The 22,417-nt window shown below is 43.8% G+C and overlaps 1 protein-coding gene across 2 annotated transcripts in view; it reads right to left on the reverse strand.

Moving 5' to 3' along the window:
• LOC139412849 (glypican 6a) overlaps positions 1 to 22,417 on the reverse strand; it is a 601,441-nt gene that overhangs the window by 429,137 nt on the left and 149,887 nt on the right. The window lies entirely within an intron of this gene.

Below are 22,417 nucleotides of genomic sequence, written 5' to 3' on the forward strand. Positions count from 1 at the left end.
CTGGACCCTTTAACTAACAAGACACTCTCCACTCTCCACAGCTGGACTGGGGGGTCACTGGATCCTTTAAGTAACAAGACACTCTCCACAGCTGGACTGGGGGTCACTGGATCCTTTAACTAACAAGACACTCTCCACTCTCCACAGCTGGACTGGGGGGTCACTGGATCCTTTAACTAACAAGACACTCTCCACTCTCCACAGCTGGACTGGGGGTCACTGGATCCTTTAACTAACAAGACACTCTCCACTCTCCACAGCCGGACTGGGGGTCACTGGATCCTTTAAGTAACAAGACACTCTCCACTCTCCACAGCTGGACTGGGGGTCACTGGATCCTTTAACTAACAAGACACTCTCCACAGCTGGACTGGGGGTCACTGGATCCTTTAACTAACAAGACACTCTCCACTCTCCACAGCTGGACTGGGGGTCACTGGATCCTTTAACTAACAAGACACTCTCCACTCTCCACAGCTGGACTGGGGGTCACTGGATCCTTTAACTAACAAGACACTCTCCACTCTCCACAGCTGGACTGGGGGTCACTGGATCCTTTAACTAACAAGACACTCTCCACTCTCCACAGCTGGACTGGGGGTCACTGGATCCTTTAACTAACAAGACACTCTCCACTCTCCCCAGCTGGACTGGGGGTCACTGGATCCTATAACTAACAAGACACTCTACACTCTCCACAGCTGGACTGGGGGTCACTGGATCCTTTAACTAACAAGACACTCTCCCCAGCTGGACTGGGGGGTCACTGGATCCTTTAACTAACAAGACACTCTCCACAGCTGGACTGGGGGTCACTGGATCCTTTAACTAACAAGACACTCTCCACTCTCCTCAGCTGGACTGGGGGTCACTGGATCCTTTAACTAACAAGACACTCTCCACAGCTGGACTGGGGGTCACTGGATCCTTTAACTAACAAGACACTCTCCACTCTCCACAGCTGGACTGGGGGTCACTGGATCCTATAACTAACAAGACACTCTCCACTCTCCACAGCTGGACTGGGGGTCACTGGATCCTTTAACTAACAAGACACTCTCCCCAGCTGGACTGGGGGGTCACTGGATCCTTTAACTAACAAGACACTCTCCACAGCTGGACTGGGGGTCACTGGATCCTTTAACTAACAAGACACTCTCCACTCTCCCCAGCTGGACTGGGGGTCACTGGATCCTTTAACTAACAAGACACTCTCCACAGCTGGACTGGGGGTCACTGGATCCTTTAACTAACAAGACACTCTCCACTCTCCCCAGCTGGACTGGGGGTCACTGGATCCTTTAACTAACAAGACACTCTCCACAGCTGGACTGGGGGTCACTGGATCCTTTAACTAACAAGACACTCTCCACTCTCCCCAGCTGGACTGGGGGTCACTGGATCCTTTAACTAACAAGACACTCTCCACAGCTGGACTGGGGGTCACTGGATCCTTTAACTAACAAGACACTCTCCACTCTCCCCAGCTGGACTGGGGGTCACTGGATCCTTTAACTAACAAGACACTCTCCACAGCTGGACTGGGGGTCACTGGATCCTTTAACTAACAAGACACTCTCCACTCTCCCCAGCTGGACTGGGGGTCACTGGATCCTTTAACTAACAAGACACTCTCCACTCTCCCCAGCTGGACTGGGGGTCACTGGATCCTTTAACTAACAAGACACTCTCCACAGCTGGACTGGGGGTCACTGGATCCTTTAACCTATTTCAGCTAGGGGGCACAATTTTTATGTTTGGAAAAATAACGTTCTCAATGTAAACGGCCTACTTCTCAGGGCCATATGCTAGAATATGCATATAATTGAAGATTAGGATGGAAAACACTCTAAAGTTTCCAAAACTGTCAAAATAATGTCTGTGAGTATAAGAGAACTGATATTGCAGGTGAAACCTGAGGAAAATCTAACCAGGAAGTGGCTTCTATTTTGAAAGCTCCATGTTCCATAGCCTGCCTTCGCGCCATTTAAAGGGATATCAACCAGATTCCTTTTCCTATCGCTTCCTCAAGGTGTCAACAGTCTTTAGACATAGTTTCAGGCTTTTATTTTGAAAAATGAATGAGAAAGATAACATCGCGTCGGTGGATAGCTGGGTGTTCCCATGAGTTTTGCTTTTGTAACACAGTGGGGCAGCCATTGTCTTTCCCTCTCCTACTGAAAAAGTAAACAGTGCCGGTTGATATATTATCGATTATCTATTTTAAAAACAACCTGAGGATTGATTATAAAAAACGTTTGACATGTTTCTGTAGACATTATGGAAACTATTTGGAATTTTCGTCTGCGTTGTCGTAACCGCTCGAGCCTGTGGATTTCTGAACATAACGCACCAAACAAACTGAGGTATTTTGGATATAAAAATAATCTTTATGGAACAAAAGGAACATTTTTTGTGTAACTGGGAGTCTCGTGAGTGACAACATCCGAAGATCATCAAAGGTAAGCGATTCATTTTATTGCTTTTCTGACTTTCGTGACCAATCTACTTTGATGCTAGGTGTTCATAATATTTTGTATAGTGATCACTAAACTTACACAAACGCTTGGATTGCTTTCGCTGTAAAGCATATTTTCTAAATCTGACACGACAGGTGGATTAACAAAATGTTTTGCTATATTGCACTTGTGATTTCATGAATATAAATATTTTTAGTAATATTATTTGAATATGGCACAATGCAATTCAGCGGTTGTTGATGACAATTATCCCGCTAACGGTAGGTAGTGTCAAGAAGTTAACTAACAAGACACTCCACAGCTGGACTGGGGGTTACTGGATCCTTTAAGTAGTACTATGCTTCTAAAACAGAGACTGTAGTCCAGGCTGGGATTGCATTTCAAATTGCACCCTAGTCCCTATATAGTGCACTACTTTAGACCAGAGTCCTATAGAACCCTATTCCCTATATAGTGCACTACTTTAGACCGGGACCCTATAGAACCCTATTCCCTATATATAGTGCACTACTTTAGACCAGGGCTCTACATAGGGAATAGGGTGCCATTTGGGACGTCCTCTGATTCTGAATGAAAGGTGTCACTCATACCGTAGTTTTATTCAGGGTTGGTGATGTTTTCTATTATCTATAGACAGAGGACAACGTTCAGGTAACTGACAACGTCATGGAAACACTGGAGTGAGTCGGCTCTGTTGAAAACACGTGCTTCTACACAGAGCTGCCTCCTGAGTTCATTAAGCAAGTAGCGTCCATCATGCTTAGGGCCATGTCTAAAAATGCCCAGTTACCCAATTATTTTGGTTACCATGGCTAGAAGTAGATACCTTACCCACTCAAAAAGACAGCTAAAAGTCAGTTAAATTGTAGTGTGTTATCACTATGCTTTTCACCATCTAAAATGCACTAGCAAATTCCAATGGAAAAAACAATGTCTTGATTTTTGGATTAGTTGTCACCCAAATGTCTGTCACTCCGCTTTCAACCATTTAAAAACACCGTAGGGTTCAAATGGGAAAATAATGTCAGATCGCCGAGCTGACAAGGTACAAATCTGTCGTTCTGCCCCTGAACAGGCAGTTAACCCACTGTTCCTAGGCCGTCATTGAAAATAAGAATTTGTTCTTAACTGACTTGCCTAGTTAAATAAAGGTGAAATAAAAAAATAAATAAGGTCACATTCGATTGTAAAATAGCCTTAAAGGGATACTTTGGGATTTTGGCAATGTATCTACTTCCCCAGAGTCAGATGAACTTGTGGATACCATTTTGTATATCTCTGTGTGCAGTTTGAAGAAAGTTGCTAACTAGCGTTAGCGCAATGACTGCTAACTAGCGTTAGCGCAATGACTCCTAACTAGCGTTAGCGCAATGACTGCTAACTGGCGTTAGCGCAATGACTGCATCCTACTCACACACTTTAGGTTGGTGTTTCCTTTATTTTGGCAGTTGCCTGTAAACCTGTAAATCAGCCAAGCACTGGGGTTATGTAAAGGGAGATATGTACCACTGACTGGGGTTGTGTATAGGGAGATATGTACCACTGACTGGGGTTATGTATAGGGAGATATGTACCACTGACTGGGGTTATGTATAGGGACATATGTACCACTGACTGGGGTTATGTATAGGGACATATGTACCACTGACTGGGGTTATGTATAGGGAGATATGTACCACTGACTGGGGTTATGTAAAGGGAGATATGTACCACTGACGGGGGTTATGTAAAGGGAGATATGTACCACTGACTGGGGTTATGTATAGGGAGATATGTACCAAATACTGGGGTTATGTATAGGGAGATATGTACCACTGACTGGGGTTATGTATAGGGAGATATGTACCACTGACTGGGGTTATGTATAGGGAGATATGTACCACTGACTGATGTTATGTATAGGAAGATATGTACCACTGACTGGGGTTATGTATAGGGAGATATGTACCAAATACTGGGGTTATGTATAGGGAGATATGTACCACTGACTGGGGTTATGTATAGGGAGATATGCACCACTGACTGGGGTTATGTATAGGGAGATATGTACCACTGACTGGGGTTATGTAAAGGGATATATGTACCACTGACTGGGGTTATGTAAAGGGAGATATGTACCAAAGACTGGGGTTATGTATAGGGAGATATGTACCAAAGACGGGGGTTATGTATAGGGATATATGTACCACTGACTGATGTTATGTACAGTGCCTTGCGGAAGTATTCGGCCCCCTTGAACTTTGCGACCTTTTGCCACATTTCAGGCTTCAAACATAAAGATATAAAACTGTATTTTTTTGTGAAGAATCAACAACAAGTGGGACACAATCATGAAGTGGAACGACATTTATTGGATATTTCAAACTTTTTTAACAAATCAAAAACTGAAAAATTGGCCGTGCAAAATTATTCAGCCCCCTTAAGTTAATACTTTGTAGCGCCACCTTTTGCTGCGATTACAGCTATAAGTCGCTTGGGGTATGTCTCTATCAGTTTTGCACATCGAGAGACTGACATTTTTTCCCATTCCTCCTTGCAAAACAGCTCGAACTCAGTGAGGTTGGATGGAGAGCATTTGTGAACAGCAGTTTTCAGTTCTTTCCACAGATTCTCGATTGGATTCAGGTCTGGACTTTGACTAGGCCATTCTAACACCTGGATATGTTTATTTTTGAACCATTCCATTGTAGATTTTGCTTTATGTTTTGGATCATTGTCTTGTTGGAAGACAAATCTCCGTCCCAGTCTCAGGTCTTTTGCAGGCTCCATCAGGTTTTCTTCCAGAATGGTCCTGTATTTGGCTCCATCCATCTTCCCATCAATTTTAACCATCTTCCCTGTCCCTGCTGAAGAAAAGCAGGCCCAAACCATGATGCTGCCACCACCATGTTTGACAGTGGGGATGGTGTGTTCAGGGTGTTGCTTTTACGCCAAACATAACGTTTTGCATTGTTGCCAAAAAGTTCAATTTTGGTTTCATCTGACCAGAGCACCTTCTTCTACATGTTTGGTGTGTCTCCCAGGTGGCTTGTGGCAAACTTTAAACGACACTTTTTATGGATATCTTTAAGAAATGGCTTTCTTCTTGCCACTCTTCCATAAAGGCCAGATTTGTGCAATATACGACTGATTGTTGTCCTATGGACAGAGTCTCCCACCTCAGCTGTAGATCTCTGCAGTTCATCCAGAGTGATCATGGGCCTCTTGGCTGCATCTCTGATCAGTCTTCTCCTTGTATGAGCTGAAAGTTTAGAGGGACGGCCAGGTCTTGGTAGATTTGCAGTGGTCTGATACTCCTTCCATTTCAATATTATCGCTTGCACAGTGCTCCTTGGGATGTTTAAAGCTTGGGAAATCTTTTTGTATCCAAATCCGGCTTTAAACTTCTTCACAACAGTATCTCGGACCTGCCTGGTGTGTTCCTTGTTCTTCATGATGCTCTCTGCGCTTTTAACGGACCTCTGAGACTATCACAGTGCAGGTGCATTTATACGGAGACTTGATTACACACAGGTGGATTGTATTTATCATCATTAGTCATTTAGGTCAACATTGGATCATTCAGAGATCCTCACTGAACTTCTGGAGAGAGTTTGCTGCACTGAAAGTAAAGGGGCTGAATAATTTTGCACGCCCAATTTTTCAGTTTTTCATTTGTTAAAAAAGTTTGAAATATCCAATAAATGTCGTTCCACTTCATGATTGTGTCCCACTTGTTGTTGATTCTTCACAAAAAAATACAGTTTTATATCTTTATGTTTGAAGCCTGAAATGTGGCAAAAGGTCGCAAAGTTCAAGGGGGCCGAATACTTTCGCAAGGCACTGTATAGGAAGATATGTACCACTGACTGGGGTTATGTATAGGGAGATATGTACCAAATACTGGGGTTATGTATAGGGAGATATGTACCACAGACTGGGGTAATGTATAGGGAGTCCGTCCAGAACATTAATATTTAAACAGCTTAAATAACAGCCCACAAGCAGCATTAATGATTCATGTAAAGGTTCTGATTGCAGTAACACAATATTCATGTGATTTAGACACAGCTACCAGGATATGAATAGATATCATCCTTATTACACACTGCTATTTACATTATTTATCTGTCGCCAAAGCATTTTTTTCCCCATTTATGCAGTTGTCCTATAATTACATATTATGTTGAAGAGTATTGAAAGAGACTGGAAGGATTTTTTAATTGAAATGGCCTGACATAATAACAATAACAAGTATTGCTGCAAAACGTGAATGTAATCCTACTTAACCTTTATTTAACTAGGCAAGTCAGTTAAAATGGAATTATGATCCAATTAAAGCAACAGTATCATTAAGGACAACAGAAATATGTTTTCTAGAATCTATCATTAAGGACAACATAAATATGTTTTCTAGATTCTGTCATTAAGGACAACAGAAATATGTTTTCTAGATTCTATCATTCAGGAGAACAGAAATATATTTTCTAGATTCTACCATTCAAGGGAACATAATATGTTTTCTAGATTCTACCATTCAGGAGAACAGAAATATGTTTTCTAGATTCTACCATTCAGGAGAACAGAAATATGTTTTCTAGATTCTACCATTCAGGAGAACAGAAATATGTTTTCTAGATTCTACCATTCAGGAGAACAGAAATATGTTTTTTAGATTCTACCATTCAGGGGAACAGAAATATGATTTCTAGATTCTACCATTCAGGAGAACAGAAATATGATTTCTAGATTCTACCATTCAGGAGAACAGAAATATGTTTTTGTCACGATCGTGAGGAAAGACGGACCAAGGCGCAGCGTGTGTTGAGTTCCACATATTTTAATAAAGTGAAACTTCTAAACGAACCAATAAACAAACAAGGAAGCATGACATCCGTGGTGCTACACGCACATACACAACCCAGGTGAGGGCTTCCTACATATGATCCCTAATTAGAGGCAACGATTACCAGATACACAGCCCAGGTGAGAGAAAGGGCTTCCTACATATGATCCCAATTAGAGACAACAATTACCAGATACACAACCCAGGTGAGAGAAAGGACTTCCTACATATGATCCCCAATTAGAGGCAACGATTACCAGATACTCTAAACAATATCCCACAAAGCAGGTGAGAGAAAGGGCTTCCTACATATGATCCCCAATTAGAGGCAACGATTACCAGCTGCCTCTAATTGGGAACCATACAACTCACCAACATAGAAATAGAATGACTAGAACACCCCCCTAGTCACGCTCTGATCTAAACACCATAGAGAACCAAGCCCTTGGTCAGAGCGTGACAGTTTTCTAGTTTAAGTATCATTAAGGAGAACAGATATATGTTTTCTAGTTTCTATGCTCAGATCATGTTTGTAATTTGAGAAATTTGACCACACAGGGTACACACACACACACACACACACACACACACACACACACACACACCCAATGACAGCTGCTGACCGTGTTTCTATAATGTCTCTACTCTTCATACCCATGTGGGTCTCAGTGAGTTTGTCCTGAGAGGTCAGGACAATACACACTATAACCTGGAGACAGGACAATACACACTATAACCTGGAGACAGGACAATACACACTATAACCTGGAGACAGGACAATACACACTATAACCTGGAGACAGGACAATACACACTATAACCTGGGGACAGGACAATACACACTATAACCTGGAGACAGGACAATACACACTATAACCTGGAGACAGGACAATACACACTATAACCTGGAGACAGGACAGGACAATACACACTATAACCTGGAGACAGGACAATACGCACTATAACCTGGAGACAGGACAATACACACTATAACCTGGAGACAGGACAATACACACTATAACCTGGAGACAGGACAATACACACTATAACCTGGAGACAGGACAGGACAATACACACTATAACCTGGAGACAGGACAATACACACTATAACCTGGAGATAGGACAATACACACTATAACCTGGAGACAGGACAATACACACTATAACCTGGAGACAGGACAATACACACTATAACCTGGAGACAGGACAATACACACTATAACCTGGAGACAGGACAATACACACTATAACCTGGAGACAGGACAATACACACTATAACCTGGAGACAGGACAATACACACTATAACCTGGAGACAGGACAATACACACTATAACCTGGGGACAGGACAATACACACTATAACCTGGAGACAGGACAATACACACTATAACCTGGAGACAGGGCAATACACACTATAACCTGGAGACAGGACAATACACACTATAACCTGGAGACAGGACAATATACACTATAACCTGGAGACAGGACAATACACACTATAACCTGGAGACAGGACAGGACATAACACATGCTGCCATGTTTCCATGTGTTGCTTCCAATCTGTGTTGGTGTCTCAGTCTTATGTAGTGTTGTAGTGTCTCTCTTGTCGTGATGTGTGTTTTGTCTCTCTCGTCGTGATGTGTGTTTTGTCTCTCTTGTCGTGACGTGTGTTTTGTCTCTCTTGTCGTGATGTGTGTTTTGTCTCTCTTGTCGTGACTTGTTTTGTCTCTCTTGTCGTGATGTGTGTTTTGTCTCTCTTGTCATGATGTGTGTTTTGTCTCTCTTGTCGTGATGTGTGTTTTGTCTCTCTCGTCGTGATGTGTTTTGTCTCTCTTGTCGTGATGTGTGTTTTGTCTCTCTTGTCGTGATGTGTGTTTTGTCTCTCTCGTTGTGATGTGTGTTTTGTCTCTCTTCTCGTGATGTGTGTTTTGTCTCTCTTGTCGTGATGTGTGTTTTGTCTCTCTCGTTGTGATGTGTGTTTTGTCTCTCTTGTCGTGATGTGTGTTTTGTCTCTCTTGTCGTGATGTGTGTTTTATCTCTCTCGTCGTGATGTGTTTTGTCTCTCTCGTCGTGATGTGATTTGTCTCTCTTGTCGTGATGTGTGTTTTGTCTCTCTTGTCGTGATGTGTGTTTTGTCTCTCTTGTCGTGATGTGTTTTGTCTCTCTCGTCGTGATGTGTGTTTTGTCTCTCTTGTCGTGATGTGTGTTTTGTCTCTCTTGTCGTGATGTGTTTTGTCTCTCTTGTTGTGATGTGTGTTTTGTCTCTCTTGTCGTGATGTGTGTTTTGTCTCTCTTGTCGTGACGTGTGTTTTGTCTCTCTTGTCGTGATGTGTGTTTTGTCTCTCTTGTCGTGATGTGTGTTTTGTCTCTCTTGTCGTGATGTGTGTTTTGTCTCTCTTGTCGTGACGTGTGTTTTGTCTCTCTTGTCGTGATGTGTGTTTTGTCTCTCTTGTCGTGACTTGTTTTGTCTCTCTTGTCGTGATGTGTGTTTTGTCTCTCTTGTCATGATGTGTGTTTTGTCTCTCTTGTCGTGATGTGTGTTTTGTCTCTCTCGTCGTGATGTGTTTTGTCTCTCTTGTCGTGATGTGTGTTTTGTCTCTCTTGTCGTGATGTGTGTTTTGTCTCTCTCGTTGTGATGTGTGTTTTGTCTCTCTTGTCGTGATGTGTGTTTTGTCTCTCTTGTCGTGATGTGTGTTTTGTCTCTCTCGTTGTGATGTGTGTTTTGTCTCTCTTGTCGTGATGTGTGTTTTGTCTCTCTCGTCGTGATGTGTTTTGTCTCTCTCGTCGTGATGTGATTTGTCTCTCTTGTCGTGATGTGTGTTTTGTCTCTCTTGTCGTGATGTGTGTTTTGTCTCTCTTGTCGTGATGTGTTTTGTCTCTCTCGTCGTGATGTGTGTTTTGTCTCTCTTGTCGTGATGTGTGTTTTGTCTCTCTTGTCGTGATGTGTTTTGTCTCTCTTGTCGTGATGTGTTTTGTCTCTCTTGTCGTGATGTGTGTTTTGTCTCTCTTGTCGTGATGTGTTTTGTCTCTCTTGTCGTGATGTGTGTTTTGTCTCTCTTGTCGTGATGTGTGTTTTGTCTCTCTCGTCGTGACGTGTGTTTTGTCTCTCTCGTCATGATGTGTGTTTTGTCTCTCTTGTCATGATGTGTGTTTTGTCTCTCTTGTCGTGATGTGTTTTGTCTCTCTTGTCGTGATGTGTGTTTTGTCTCTCTTTTCGTGATGTGTGTTTTGTCTCTCTTGTCGTGATGTGTGTTTTGTCTCTCTTGTCGTGATGTGTGTTTTGTCTCTCTTGTCGTGATGTGTGTTTTGTCTCTCTTGTCGTGACGTGTGTTTTGTCTCTCTTGTCGTGATGTGTGTTTTGTCTCTCTTGTCGTGACTTGTTTTGTCTCTCATGTCGTGATGTGTGTTTTGTCTCTCTTGTCATGATGTGTGTTTTGTCTCTCTCGTTGTGATGTGTGTTTTGTCTCTCTTGTCGTGATGTGTGTTTTGTCTCTCTCGTCGTGATGTGTTTTGTCTCTCTCGTCGTGATGTGATTTGTCTCTCTTGTCGTGATGTGTGTTTTGTCTCTCTTGTCGTGATGTGTGTTTTGTCTCTCTTGTCGTGATGTGTGTTTTGTCTCTCTTGTCGTGATGTGTTTTGTCTCTCTTGTCGTGATGTGTGTTTTGTCTCTCTTGTCGTGATGTGTGTTTTGTCTCTCTTGTCGTGATGTGTTTTGTCTCTCTTGTCGTGATGTGTGTTTTGTCTCTCTTGTCGTGATGTGTGTTTTGTCTCTCTTGTCGTGACGTGTGTTTTGTCTCTCTTGTCATGATGTGTGTTTTGTCTCTCTTGTCGTGATGTGTGTTTAGTCTCTCTCGTCGTGATGTGTTTTGTCTCTCTTGTCGTGATGTGTGTTTTGTCTCTCTTGTCGTGATGTGTGTTTTGTCTCTCTCGTTGTGATGTGTGTTTTGTCTCTCTTGTCGTGATGTGTGTTTTGTCTCTCTTGTCGTGATGTGTGTTTTGTCTCTCTCGTTGTGATGTGTGTTTTGTCTCTCTTGTCGTGATGTGTGTTTTGTCTCTCTCGTCGTGATGTGTTTTGTCTCTCTCGTCGTGATGTGATTTGTCTCTCTTGTCGTGATGTGTGTTTTGTCTCTCTTGTCGTGATGTGTGTTTTGTCTCTCTTGTCGTGATGTGTTTTGTCTCTCTCGTCGTGATGTGTGTTTTGTCTCTCTTGTCGTGATGTGTGTTTTGTCTCTCTTGTCGTGATGTGTTTTGTCTCTCTTGTCGTCATGTGTGTTTTGTCTCTCTTGTCGTGATGTGTTTTGTCTCTCTCGTCGTGATGTGTGTTTTGTCTCTCTTGTCGTGATGTGTGTTTTGTCTCTCTTGTCGTGATGTGTTTTGTCTCTCTTGTCGTGATGTGTGTTTTGTCTCTCTTGTCGTGATGTGTGTTTTGTCTCTCTTGTCGTGATGTGTTTTGTCTCTCTTGTCGTGATGTGTGTTTTGTCTCTCTTGTCGTGATGTGTGTTTTGTCTCTCTTGTCGTGACGTGTGTTTTGTCTCTCTCGTCATGATGTGTGTTTTGTCTCTCTTGTCATGATGTGTGTTTTGTCTCTCTTGTCGTGATGTGTGTTTTGTCTCTCTTGTCGTGATGTGTGTTTTGTCTCTCTTGTCGTGATGTGTGTTTTGTCTCTCTTGTCGTGATGTGTGTTTTGTCTCTCTTGTCGTGATGTGTTTTGTCTCTCTTGTCGTGATGTGTGTTTTGTCTCTCTTGTCGTGATGTGTGTTTTGTCTCTCTTGTCGTGACGTGTGTTTTGTCTCTCTCGTCATGATGTGTGTTTTGTCTCTCTTGTCATGATGTGTGTTTTGTCTCTCTTGTCGTGATGTGTGTTTTGTCTCTCTTGTCGTGATGTGTGTTTTGTCTCTCTTGTCGGGATGTTTTTTGTCCTGTATTTATTTTTAATCCCAGGCCCCCGTCCCCGCAGGAGGCCTTTTGCCTTCTGGTAGGCCGTCATTGTGAATAAGAATTTGTTCTTAACTGACTTGCCTATTTAAATAAAAAGGTAAAATAAATAAATAAAATGAAAATGTCAGTTAAGCCTTGCTAATAAGATCCCCTTCAGTGAACCAACAGACAGGAACACAAACAATCCCTGAACTGTCAAACACACATCAACAGTCTGGAAACAAACAACAACAGATCGGTGACATGGGACAGGAAGTGGTGACAACAGGACTGATAATAAACCACACAGGAATCCCCCACACAACTCTTCTCCACACGCTAGTTTAACGGTTGGATGCCATGTTGCTACGTTGTTGCTATGACAATAAAAACATGTCAACACTACGGGCTGAAGTGGTTCACTCCAGTGGCAAGGCCGATCAATGTTACCACTCCTGTGGTGAGACAGGTAACCTTTAACCTTTAAGGCATGGACGATCAATGTTACCACTCCTGTGGTGAGACAGGTAACCTTTAACCTTTAAGGCATGGCTGTTCAATGTTTCCACTTCTGTGTTGACACAGGTAACCTATAAGGCATGGCTGATCAATGTTTCCACTCCTGTGGTGAGACAGGTAACCTTTAAGGCATGGCCGATCAATGTTACCACTCCTGTGGTGAGACAGGTAACCTTTAATCTTTAAGGCATGGCTGATCAATGTTACCACTCCTGTGGTGAGACAGGTAACCTTTAACCTTTAAGGCATGGCTGATCAATGTTACCACTCCTGTGGTGAGACAGGTAACCTTTAACCTTTAAGGCATGGCTGATCAATGTTACCACTCCTGTGGTGAGACAGGTAACCTTTAACCTTTAAGGCATGGCTGATCAATGTTACCACTCCTGTGGTGAGACAGGTAACCTTTAAGCCATGGCTGATCAATGTTTCCTCTCCTGTGGTGAGACAGTTAACCTTTAACCTTTAAGGCATGGCTGATCAATGTTACCACTCCTGTGGTGAGATAGGTAACCTTTAAGGCATGGCTGATCAATGTTACCTCTCCTGTGGTGAGACAGTTAACCTTTAACCTGTAAGGCATGGCTGATCAATGTTACCACTCCTGTGGTGAGACAGGTAACCTTTAAGGCATGGCTGATCAATGTTTCCTCTCCTGTGGTGACACAGTTAACCTGTAAGGCATGGCTGATAAATGTTACCACTCCTGTGGTGACACAGTTAATCTTTAACCTTTAAGGCATGGCTGATCAATGTTACCACTCCTGTGGTGACACAGTTAATTTTTAACCTTTAAGGCATGGCTGATCAATGTTACCACTCCTGTGGTGAGACAGTTAATCTTTAACCTTTAAGGCATGGCTGATCAATGTTACCACTCCTGTGGTGACACAGTTAATCTTTAACCTTTAAGGCATGGCTGATCAATGTTTCCTCTCCTGTGGTGACACAGTTAACCTGTAAGGCATGGCTGATAAATGTTACCACTCCTGTGGTGACACAGTTAATCTTTAACCTTTAAGGCATGGCTGATCAATGTTACCACTCCTGTGGTGAGACAGTTAATCTTTAACCTTTAAGGCATGGCTGATCAATGTTACCACTCCTGTGGTGAGACAGTTAACCTGTAAGGCATGGCCGATCAATGTTTCCTCTCCTGTGGTGAGACAGTTAACCTTTAACCTTTAAGGCATGGCCGATCAATGTTACCACTCCTGTGGTGAGACAGTTAACCTGTAAGGCATGGCTGATCAATGTTACCACTCTCGTTGTGAGACAGTTAACCTTTAACCTTTAAGGCATGGCCGATCAATGTTACCACTCCTGTGGTGAGACAGTTAACCTGTAAGGCATGGCTGATCAATGTTACCTCTCCTGTGGTGAGACAGGTAACCTGTAAGGCATGGCCGATCAATGTTACCACTCCTGTGGTGAGACAGTTAACCTGTAAGGCATGGCCGATCAATGTTACCTCTCCTGTGGTGAGACAGGTAACCTTTAATTAACATTTAAGGCATGGCTGACCAATGTTTCCACTGGTGCTATTTGCTTGGGTTCCTGCCGTGTAGCATGACTTGGCTGGGCGATAGGCTGTCATTTAGAGAGGGAAAGTCCATGTGGGGTTGTATAATTCATTATCTATGTAAAGCCTTCGTTTTCAATGGACAAAAGGTATATAATCACAACACCCTGATCTGTTTCACCTGTCCTTGTGATTGTCTCCACCCCCTCCAGGAGTTACTGATTTTCCCCAGTGTATTTATCCCTATGTTTCCTGTCTCTCTGTACCAGTGTATTTAGCCCTGTGTTTCCTGTCTCTCTGTACCAGTGTATTTATCCCTGTGTTTCCTGTCTCTCTGTGTATTTATCCCTGTGTTTCCTGTCTCTCTGTACCAGTGTATTTATCCCTGTGTTTCCTGTCTCTCTGTGTATTTATCCCTGTGTTTCCTGTCTCTCTGTGTATTTATCCCTGTATTTCCTGTCTCTCTGTGTCAGTGTATTTATCCCTGTGTTTCCTGTCTCTCTGTGTATTTATCCCTGTGTTCCCTGTCTCCCTGTACCAACGTTGCCTGTTTCTGGACTCTGTACCCACCTGCCTGACCATTCTGCCTGCCTTGACCACGAGCCTGTCTGCCACTCTGTACCTCCTGGACTCTGTACCTCCTGGACTCTGTACCCTCCTGCCTGACCATTCTGCCTGCCTTGACCACGAGCCTGTCTGCCACTCTGTACCTCCTGGACTCTGTACCTCCTGGACTCTGTACCCTCCTGCCTTGACCACGAGCCTGTCTGCCACTCTGTACCTCCTGGACTCTGATCTGGTTTTGATCTTTTAGCCTGTCCACGACCGTTCTCTTGCCTCCTCCTATTGGATGAATAAACATTGTAAGACTCCAACCATCTGCATCTGGGTCTGGCCTTGTGTCATGATAATAGATTATAATATCTGCAGACCACAGACAGTCCTACAACATGTATTAGTTATAAATCATGTCTCCTACATAAGACTGAGACACCAACACAGCACCACCAATATCTGCAGACCACAGACAGTCCTACAACATGTATTAGTTAGTTATAAATCGTGTCTCCTACATAAGACTGAGACACCAACACAGCACCAGAGAAACAGAGAGGGAATTCCATGTTCGATTCCCAAACTGTTTCTGTTAGACTCTTAACGGCAGTTTTTAATAATCTGCTTCTGACAGAGTAGAACCAGCCAATAACTGACACAGCATCTATAGAGGAAGACGGTTCCATTACTTCTGACAGAGTAGAACCAGCCAATAACTGACACAGCATCTATAGAGGAAGACGGTTCCATTACTTCTGACAGAGTAGAACCAGCCAATAAATGACAGCATCTATAGAGGAAGACGGTTCCATTACTTCTGACAGAGTAGAACCAGGCAATAACTGACACAGCATCTATAGAGGAATACGGTTCCATTACTTCTGACAGAGTAGAACCAATAACTGACACAGCATCTATAGAGGAAGACGGTTCCATTACTTCTGACAGAGTAGAACCAGCCAATAACTGACACAGCATCTATAGAGGAAGACGGTTCCATTACTTCTGACAGAGTAGAACCAGCCAATAACTGACACAGCATCTATAGAGGAAGACGGTTCCATTACTTCTGACAGAGTAGAACCAGGCAATAACTGACACAGCATCTATAGAGGAAGACGGTTCCATTACTTCTGACAGAGAAGAACCAATAACTGACACAGCATCTATAGAGGAAGACGGTTCCATTACTTCTGACAGAGAAGAACCAATAACTGACACAGCATCTATAGAGGAAGACGGTTCCATTACTTCTGACAGAGAAGAACCAGGCAATAACTGACACAGCATCTATAGAGGAAGACGGTTCCATTACTTCTGACAGAGTAGAACCAGCCAATAACTGACACAGCATCTATAGAGGAACACGGTTCCATTACTTCTGACAGAGTAGAACCAGGCAATAACTGACACAGCATCTATAGAGGAAGACGGTTCAATTACTTCTGACAGAGTAGAACCAGCCAATAACTGACACGGCATCTATAGAGGAAGACGGTTCCATTACTTCTGACAGAGTAGAACCAGCCAATAACTGACACAGCATCTATAGAGGAAGACGGTTCCATTACTTCTGACAGAGTAGAACCAGGCAATAACTGACACAGCATCTATAGAGGAAGACGGTTCCATTACTTCTGACAGAGTAGAACCAGCCAATAACTGACACAGCATCTATAGAGGAAGACGGTTCCATTACTTCTGACAGAGTAGAACCAGCCAATAACTGACAAAGCATCTATAGAGGAAGACGGTTCCATTACTTCTGACAGAGTAGAACCAGGCAATAACTGACACAGCATCTATAGAGGAAGACGATTCCATTACTTCTGACAGATTAGAACCAGCCAATAACTAACACAGCATCTATAGAGGAAGACGGTTTCATTACTTCTGACAGAGTAGAACCAGCCAATAACTGACACAGCATCTATAGAGGAAGACGGTTCCATTACTTCTGACAGAGTAGAACCAGGCAATAACTGACACAGCATCTATAGAGGAAGACGGTTCCATTACTTCTGACAGAGAAGAACCAGGCAATAACTGACACAGCATCTATAGAGGAAGACGGTTCCATTACTTCTGACAGAGAAGAACCAGCCAATAACTGACACAGCATCTATAGAGGAAGACGGTTCCATTACTTCTGACAGAGAAGAACCAGTAACTGACACAGCATCTATAGAGGAAGACGGTTCCATTACTTCTGACAGAGAAGAACCAATAACTGACACAGCTTCTATAGAGGAAAACGGTTCCATTACTTCTGACAGAGAAGAACCAATAACTGACACAGCATCTATAGAGGAAAACGGATCCATTACTTCTGACAGAGAAGAACCAATAACTGACACAGCATCTATAGAGGAAGACGGTTCCATTACTTCTGACAGAGAAGAACCAATAACTGACACAGCATCTATAGAGGAAGACGGTTCCATTACTTCTGACAGAGAAGAACCAATAACTGACACAGCATCTATAGAGGAAAACGGTTCCATTACTTCTGACAGAGAAGAACCAATAACTGACACAGCATCTATAGAGGAAGACGGTTCCATTACTTCTGACAGAGAAGAACCAGCCAAAAACTGACACAGCATCTATAGAGGAAGACGGTTCCATTACTTCTGACAGAGAAGAACCAGGCAATAACTGACACAGCATCTATAGAGGAAGACAGTTCCATTACTTCTGACAGAGTAGAACCAGCCAATAACTGACACAGCATCTATAGAGGAACACGGTTCCATTACTTCTGACAGAGTAGAACCAGGCAATAACTGACACAGCATCTATAGAGGAAGACGGTTCCATTACTTCTGACAGAGAAGAACCAATAACTGACACAGCATCTATAGAGGAAGACGGTTCCATTACTTCTGACAGAGTAGAACCAGCCAATAAATGACACAGCATCTATAGAGGAAAACGGTTCCATTATTTCTGACAGAGAAGAACCAATAACTGACACAGCATCTATAAAGGAAGACGGTTCCATTACTTCTGACAGAGTAGAACCAGCCAATAAATGACACAGCATCTATAGAGGAAAACGGTTCCATTACTTCTGACAGAGAAGAACCAATAACTGACACAGCATCTATAGAGGAAGACGGTTCCATTACTTCTGACAGAGAAGAACCAATAACTGACACAGCATCTATAGAGGAAGACGGTTCCATTACTTCTGACAGAGAAGAACCAATAACTAACACAGCATCTATAGAGGAAGACGGTTCCATTACTTCTGACAGAGTAGAACCAGCCAATAACTGACACAGCATCTATAGAGGAAGACGGTTCCATTACTTCTGACAGAGTAGAACCAGCCAATAACTGACACAGCATCTATAGAGGAACACGGTTCCATTACTTCTGACAGAGTAGAACCAGCCAATAACTGACACAGCATCTATAGAGGAATACGGTTCCATTACTTCTGACAGAGTAGAACCAGCCAATAACTGACACAGCATCTATAGAGGAAGACGGTTCCATTACTTCTGACAGAGAAGAACCAGGCAATAACTGACACAGCATCTATAGAGGAATACGGTTCCATTACTTCTGACAGAGAAGAACCAGCCAATAACTGACACAGCATCTATAAAGGAAGACGGTTCCATTACTTCTGACAGAGTAGAACCAGCCAATAACTGACACAGCATCTATAGAGGAAGACGGTTCCATTACTTCTGACAGAGTAGAACCAGCCAATAACTGACACAGCATCTATAGAGGAAGACGGTTCCATTACTTCTGACAGAGTAGAACCAGCCAATAACTGACACAGCATCTATAGAGGAAGACGGTTCCATTACTTCTGACAGAGTAGAACCAGCCAATAACTGGCACAGCATCTACAGAGGAACACGGTTCCATTACTTCTGACAGAGAAGAACCAGGCAATAACTGACACAGCATCTATAGAGGAAGACGGTTCCATTACTTCTGACAGAGAAGAAGCAATAACTGACACAGCATCTATAGAGGAAGACGGTTCCATTACTTCTGACAGAGTAGAACCAGCCAATAACTGACACAGCATCTATAGAGGAAGACGGTTCCATTACTTCTGACAGAAAATAACCAATAACTGACACAGCATCTATAGAGGAAGACGGTTCCATTACTTCTGACAGAGAATAACCAGGCAATAACTGACACAGCATCTATAGAGGAAGACGGTTCCATTACTTCTGACAGAAAATAACCAATAACTGACACAGCATCTATAGAGGAAGACGGTTCCATTACTTCTGATAGAGTAGAACCAGGCAATAACTGACACAGCATCTATAGAGGAAGACGGTTCCATTACTTCTGACAGAGAAGAACCAATAACTGACACAGCATCTATAGAGGAACACGGTTCCATTTCCTGCCATGGTTTTAGTCTGATTCCTTTGTCTGTCCTGCAGCTACTTGAAGTATTCCCTTCTGGTAGACTGTAATGTCTGGGTTAGGAAGCTAACCGAACAAAGTCAGAGGTCCTCCTGTGTTTCATCTCAGAACAAACAGAGAAGGTTTCTGCTTTTCTCCTTCAAGGTAAAGAGAGCGAGAGAGAGAGAGAGAGAGAGAGACGGGGAGACAGAGAGACGGGCAGAGAGAGAGAGACGGAGAGACAGAGAGATGGGCAGAGAGAGAGAGACGGAGAGACAGAGAGACGGGCAGAGAGAGAGAGACAGGAAGACAGGGAGAGAGAGAGTGAGAGAGAGAGAGAGAGAGAGAGAGAGCGAGTGAGAGAGAGAGAGAGAGAGAGAGCGAGAGAGAGAGAGATAGATAGAGAGAGCGAGTGAGAGAGAGATAGAGAGAGATAGAGAGAGAGTGAGAGAGAGAGAGAGAGAGAGAGAGAGTGAGAGAGAGAGAGAGAGAGCGAGTGAGAGAGAGAGGGAGAGAGAGAGAGAGAGAGAGTGAGAGAGTGAGAGAGAGATAGAGAGAGAGAAACAGTCCATTTGCACTAATTACCATGCCTGGATCTCTGCTGTCTCTCTTCTCCTCTGAGCTGCTTATCACAGTGAAATCAGAGGGCCCTTATTAAACCCCCAACACTTTCTAAGTGCTCATTAGCCTGCTGCTGCAAGGCCACAGACATGACATGTGGAGCAGAGAGGTTCGACGGATACTGGAGGCCTCAGCAACCTGCTCTCCCTCTCAACAAACAAGTGTTCTCCACCACAGAGCAGGCAGATGAGATGGTAAAGGCTAATTAAAGAAACTCAGTCCTATGTAGCTCAGAGCTGGGCTGTGTACCAAATGGTACTCTGTTCCCTAAGAGTCCCCAGTCAGTCCCCAGTCAGTCCCCAGTCAGTCCCTCATCCCTGTTCCTCTCTCTTTCATTGGAGACTCAGACCCCAGTCAGTCCCTCATCCCTGTTCCTCTCTCTTTCATTGGAGACTCAGTCCCCAGTCAGTCCCTCATCCCTGTTCCTCTCTCTTTCATTGGAGACTCAGTCCCCAGTCAGTCCCTCATCCCTGTTCCTCTCTCTTTCATTGGAGACTCAGTCCCCAGTCAGTCCCTCATCCCTGTTCCACTCTCTGCCATTGGAGACTCAGTCCCCAGTCAGTCAGTCAGTCAGTCAGTCAGTCAGTCAGTCAGTCAGTCCCTCATCCCTGTCTCTCTCTCTGTCATTAAAGAGACTCAGTCCCCAGTCAGTCCCTCATCCCTGATCCTCTCTCTGTCATTAAAGAGACTCAGTCCCCAGTCAGTCCCTCATCCCTGTTCCTCTCTCTGCTGCTCATCCCTGTCTCTCTCTCTGTCATTAAAGAGACTCAGTCCCTCATCCCTGTCTCTCTCTCTGTCATTAAAGAGACTCAGTCCCTCATCCCTGTTCCTCTCTCTGTCATTAAAGAGACTCAGTCCCCAGTCAGTCCCTCATCCCTGTTCCTCTCTCTGTCATTAAAGAGACTCAGTCCCCAGTCAGTCCCTCATCCCTGTTCCTCTCTCTGTCATTAAAGACACTCAGTCCCCAGTCAGTTCCTTATCCATGTCCCTCTCTCTGTAGCTCATCTCAGTGGGCCGTGGTCCTGATTACATTTGTTTAAGTAATATGAGCCTTCAGGGGATTTCCTCTTTTAGAAACCATGTCATTACTACCTTAGTAGATCTGAGTCAAGGACAAACATCACTGTGTCTTGATCAAGGTTTATACAGCAGAGAAAGAGAGAGAGACAGAGAGAGGGAGACAGAGAGAGACAGAGAGAGAGACAGAGAGAGAGAGAGAGAGAGAGAGAGAGAGAGAGAGAGAGACAGAGACAGAGAGAGAGAGAGAGAGAGAACTAGAGTGAGAACACGGCAGTGGTTCTAAAATATACCAACTTTAGGATCAGAGTCACAGCTCTCTGCTCCAAGACCCTGATTAGCCTCACCTAGCTACCTGGGACTAGCTAGTTAAAGGTCCAAGACCCTGATTAGCCTCACCTAGCTACCTGGGACTAGCTAGTTAAAGGTCCAAGACCCTGATTAGCCTCACCTAGCTACCTGGGACTAGCTGGTTAAGTAAAGGACCAAGACCCTGATTAGCCTCAACTTGCTACCTGGGACTAGCTAGTTAAAGGTCCAAGACCCTGATAAGCCTCAACTAGCTACCTGGGACTAGCTAGTTAAAGGTCCAAGACCCTGATTAGCCTCAACTAGCTACCTGGGACTAGCTAGTTAAAGGTCCAAGACCCTGATTAGCCTCACCTAGCTACCTGGGACTAGCTGGTTAAGTAAAGGACCAAGACCCTGATTAGCCTCAACTTGCTACCTGGGACTAGCTAGTTAAAGGTCCAAGACCCTGATAAGCCTCAACTAGCTACCTGGGACTAGCTAGTTAAAGGTCCAAGACCCTGATTAGCCTCAACTAGCTACCTGGGACTAGCTAGTTAAAGGTACAAGACCCTGATTAGCCTCACCTAGCTACCTAGGACTAGCTGGTTAAATCAAGGACCAAGACCCTGATTAGCCTCACCTAGCTACCTGGGACTAGCTGGTTAAATCAAGGACCAAGACCCTGATTAGCCTCAACTAGCTACCTGGGACTAGCTGGTTAAATCAAGGACCAAGACCCTGATTAGACTCACCTAGCTACCTAGGACTAGCTGGTTAAATCAAGGACCAAGACCCTGATTAGCCTCACCTAGCTACATGGGACTAGCTGGTTAAATAAAGGACCAAGACCCTGATTAGCCTCACCTAGCTACCTGGGACTAGCTAGTTAAAGGTACAAGACCATGATTAGCCTCACCTAGCTACCTAGGACTAGCTGGTTAAATCAAGGACCAAGACCCTGATTAGCCTCACCTAGCTACCTGGGACTAGCTGGTTAAATCAAGGACCAAGACCCTGATTAGCCTCACCTAGCTACCTAGGACTAGCTGGTTAAATCAAGGACCAAGACCCTGATTAGCCTCACCTAGCTACCTGGGACTAGCTGGTTAAACAAAGGACCAATACCCTGATTAGCCTCACCTAGATACCTGGGACTAGCTGGTTAAATAGCCCAGAGGAACAGGGTTATCATTCTAGCCCAGAGGAACAGGGTGTCTGTGATAACAGAGACAGGAGTTAGCATCCTAGCCCAGAGGAACAGGGTTAGCATCCTAGCCCAGA

This window comes from Oncorhynchus clarkii, chromosome 7 (genome assembly GCF_045791955.1).
Source record: "Oncorhynchus clarkii lewisi isolate Uvic-CL-2024 chromosome 7, UVic_Ocla_1.0, whole genome shotgun sequence".
Taxonomy (NCBI): domain Eukaryota; kingdom Metazoa; phylum Chordata; class Actinopteri; order Salmoniformes; family Salmonidae; genus Oncorhynchus; species Oncorhynchus clarkii.